This window comes from Schistocerca cancellata, chromosome 3 (genome assembly GCF_023864275.1).
Source record: "Schistocerca cancellata isolate TAMUIC-IGC-003103 chromosome 3, iqSchCanc2.1, whole genome shotgun sequence".
NCBI lineage: Eukaryota > Metazoa > Arthropoda > Insecta > Orthoptera > Acrididae > Schistocerca > Schistocerca cancellata.
In genome coordinates, this window is record NC_064628.1 from 565,842,364 (window position 1) to 565,847,311 (window position 4,948).

Below are 4,948 nucleotides of genomic sequence, written 5' to 3' on the forward strand. Positions count from 1 at the left end.
CACAAATAAAATCATTCTTGGTGACAATATTTAAAGCTATAGCTGACTGTGATACGCGAAAAGTATTTAATCGGGATATATCGCCACTCTGGAAGTTCTTCGTTGATATTGTGAGCTGTATTTCAAGAACTGATCTACTATCGATAGTAAATAGACAAAGCCCTTTTCAATGAAGCTACGCTCTTTTTTTATGAATGTTAATGATCCACAGTCATGGTATGGTATCACTACCACGTACTACACAAGATGCCCCTTTATGTGAATATAAACATTGCAAAGTCCGACACAGTAGTCAGCATTCCAGACATTACGTCCTGACTTGTCTTTCTGTACCTTTCAGTTACTCTTGCACATAGTGGAATATCTGTCACAGCCGAATATGACTGAACTGTTTCTTTTTTCATATACTGATCAACAACTGAAAAGACAATAGGAGGGCCTTAGCAGCGGGTGTCGACCAGAGGACGTTACTACAACCATATATCTATCATGCGATCAAGAAAAGATAAATGGCACAAGAAAATCAATAATAGTAGCAGTAACACTGAACTAAGATACTATATTGAACTAAAACTGGTCAAACAAATTATATAAATTGCCTGGTTTTCTCGGTACGTGTGACGTGAATCGAAGATTAGTAAAGCTTAGAATTACACGTCGTCCAGTAAAGTAATAAGCTGTTTAATGTGCAGGAAAAAAGACGCCATTGTGTGCATAAAGCATCGGATTTAAAAAATACACCTCGATCTCATAATCAGGTTCAAGATTACAAAGAACGAACGGTGCGTGAACCTTTGAGGAGCTACGCGTGTGCATACCAAACCACATTTCATTTCACTGCAATCTCTGCACGCAGGTTGGTTGGAAAATAATTGTGCTAATATTAGCATCATACGGATGGAATGATATAAAAGTTACGTAAGGAAAACGAATGCAACTTAAATGAACAGGTCTTACCATAATCCCCAGGACTGCAGTCGCCGTCTCCGAACTGCTACGATCCCAGAATACATCCAGATTCCAAATACATTAGCTCAAATGGCCCAGATGACCAGTCAAATCGCTGATTGGCTATGACACAGAGCATCTCACCAAACATGATAAACATTCTACAGCGACTCCACAAAAAGAGAAGGCAAAGAGTTGTCACGACTATTCGATGCTGATAACTGGACGTTCTTGTTGAATATAGCAAAGACTATTTCGCGATTACAGAAAATCATAAGCTCCGGGTAAAAATAGTGCAGTTTAACACGCAACTTTCTAAATATTCATCAGAACCTAAATTTTTACTTTCAAGTTGGTTCTTGGGTAAGAGATGTGATAATCTGGCGGTGTTGAGTTCAGGGTTTGTATAGTATGGAGGACATTCTGAAATGGTTGTTGGTGGAGGTAGCAGAACGAGAAATCTATTATAAAGAGAACCCACTTTGAGGGCAACCCAAAACACAAGTACAATTCAGATGTTTTATCAAAAAATCGTAATATGTTGTCAGTGATGTGCGAGAGCCATCATAGTATGTCTGCATTACATGGCTGACAATAGTTTTCACTTACTCATTGCTAATCTATGAGTACTGCACTAGTGGTAAGTGTAACACATAGTGAGGAAACAATAACCGGGATGTCCATTTTGATGAGAATTTTGTAAGTAGGCTGTTTATGTTTTCTTATTGGCAACGTTACGTAGCGCTCTGTATGAAAATCACTGGCTGTGCTGTGTGCAGTCTGTGGCCAGTTTGAATTGTTGTCAGCCATTGTAGTGTTGGGCAGCTGGATGTGAACAGCGCGTAGCGTTGCGCAGTTGGAGGTGAGCCGCCAGCAGTGGTGGATGTGGGGAGAGAGATGGCGGAGTTTTGAAGTTTGTAATACTGGATATCATATATTATGACTATTAAGGTAAATACTTTGTTTGTTCTCTATTAAAATCTTTCATTTGCTAACTATTCCTATCAGTAGTTAGTGCCTTCCGTAGTTTGAATCTTTTATTTAGCTGGCAGTAGTGGCGCTCGCTGTATTGCAGTAGTTCCAGTAATGAAGATTTTTGGTCAGGTAAGTGATTTGTGAAACGTATAGGTTAATATTAGTCAGGGACATTCTTTTGTAGGGATTATTGAAAGTCAGATTGCGTTGCGCTAAAAAATATTGTGTGTCAGTTTAAGCACAGTCGTGTATAATTTTTTCTAAGGGGAAGTTTCAATTTAAACTGGAAAAAAGAGCTTTTAGAAATCCGTTAACTACTTTGTTCAGCCACGCTTGCACTTGGCATCCGTGAAAATCTTGGGAAGAGACAGATCCATAAGTCGACAAATTTAGCATATTTTCAGTAAATAACGTCATGTGGAAAAGTCTTCTTTGAGAAAGAACGTCTTCATTGGTCAAAAATGGGCTATAAAAATAATATGTGGTAGTTATCCACGATCATCTTGTACATATTTGTTTGAGGAATTGAGCAATGTGACTACAGCTTCACTGTGTAGTTATTCCTTCATGCAGTTGTAAATAATCCTCTGCACTTTAAAAGGGACAATGGTTTGCATAATTATAGTACCAGAAGGAAAAATGACATTCATTACTCCGCATTAAGGTTGTCTTTATCACAAAAAGTGATGGACAATGTCGTAACAAAAGATTTTGGTAGCTTGCCAGTGATGTAAAGTGTCTCATAGACAGCCAAGTAAAATTTGTAAACAAACCGAAGAAGTTTCTTCTTGAGAACTCCCTCTATTCTCTAAGAGAATTTCTGTAATGCTAATGTGTAAAAGGTGACTTGTAAGAATTACTAACTCACGTCTGTATACGTAGTAATAAAAAGTGTATGTAAAAAATAAAAGGACTTACATATGTTGAGTATGTAACCATATATTCAAATTAATTTGTGGTGTGAACGTAAAATGACTCGTTCTACATCATTATGATCTGTCATGCAGATGATCCACGAAGCATGAAACTAACTAAGTAAAAATTACAGCAGTATAAAGTCGGAACTGTTGGTTTCGCAATAGCCACCTGCGCCGTTGGTGACTCGTAACAAAGATAATAAATTGTTCGCACTAAACTAAATGATCTCAGGCATCATTAAAGAAAACCTGTTATCAATTCGATGATTGGTTTGATCATCACAGTGCTTAACTAGGTGCGCTCCTGTTGGATGAAATGGCCGGCCGCGGTGGTCTAGCGGTTCTGGCGCTGCAGTCCGGAACCGCGGGACTGCTACGGTCGCAGGTTCGAATCCTGCCTCGGGCATGGGTGTGTATGATGTCCCTAGGTTAGTTAGGTTTAAGTAGTTCTAAGTTCTAGGGGACTTATGACCTAAGATGTTGAGTCCCATAGTGCTCAGAGCCATTTGAACCATTTGAACGCTTCAGGTACTTTCCACATCAAGAAACATTGCCAGAGGTGAAAGAAATAATATGTGACAGGTAACAATTTTAGGACGTACTTAGGATTTTACTCGAGACCTTTGGATTTATATTCTTGCACTTTACTACTGAGCCACTGAGCCCGCGGGGATCAGCACTTCCATAAAAGATTAACTAAATTTTAACTAATTTCTTTTCGCCAGTTAGTGATTCTCTTACAACGATAAAAGTGATAATCATTACAGCAATATCTTCCAAACAGCACGTGTGAGCACACATGATGTTGGTATTCAGCCTTGCCTGGAGACAAATCTTTATTGTTGCTAACTCTTATTTCTGTACACTTTCTCGGAAAGCGCTATCCTAAAGAATATCAGTCTTTCTCTAGGACGTTATTACCGCTTGCCAGTGGTACAGAATACAAGTGCTGGCGAAACTGTTCGAGCTCTTTCATCTGCATTTAGGTCTCGTTGATTTCTACTAGACCATGTCTCGGAACTACTCACCTTTCTTCCTGAAATTGGGAGAAGGCTAGCTAGCTAAACGGTGTAAAGTTTGGTTTAAAACCTTGCTATGGCTATTTCCGCTAGGAAATGAGTGGCAACCAAGTACAATGAACTGTCTGTAAAGTAGGTCACACGTCTCCACACAGCCAGAATTTGACAGGGGGCTAATGTGAGAACACTCTGTATGTTCATGCACTGATCCTTTCATGTCCCCTAGCACTATTCTAGTAATAAATTTACCTCGCCCAAAAACTCGCAATTCATCCACATTGTCGGATACACTGTTCATAAAACCACGGAATATTTGCCAGTCTTCCGTGAGTGAATATTCCAAGTCCGTCACGTAATGATAGTTCGAAACAGAATAACACCATGAAAATGATAATTGCCATTCCTTTGTCTGGACCGCATTTAAGATAAACACTCATTCACTTCCCTGGATATTTCATGAAAATTAATGTTCTTCAGACAGTGCGTGGGCCTATTCAACTGTTGCCACTACACGTAAGAGGTTCCATGAATCCTCTCAGTAGCCAAAATTCCAACCGAAAACTTTTTCTGAATAGCACTAATTTCCGAGTTGACACAGCACTTACGTCACACGAGCTCGGTTGTTGGAAACTGACTGCCCTCCCTTCGTCAGCCTCTGTATATGTAGTGTGCTCCACTTAAAGACCACACCAGATGATGCTTTGCAATCGCGGTGGGGGGGGGGGGTAGGGGGGGGGGGCAGCATGAATGTCTTTCTCGTAACTTCATTTTTTACATAAAATCTTACTTTTATAACATCCACAACTGAAGGAATCTATTGCACCACTGGATTCAGAAGCTTAAATTTCCATCACCGGATACCACCAAATAATTTGTTAATGCTTGGCGGGCGGGACAGTCAAAAACAAAAGCTGAAATGAACGGCCGTACAACAAATAGGAGCAGAAAGTGGAAGTGCTACTCAGCTGCAGAGAAGGTAATTTAACAGAACATATGTTCCAATAATGTTTTCTTAATTACAATAGTGCTACATGTAGTACATTTTCTTGTGTTTCCAGTTGCTTACTGACATCTCCAGCAACTGGACGA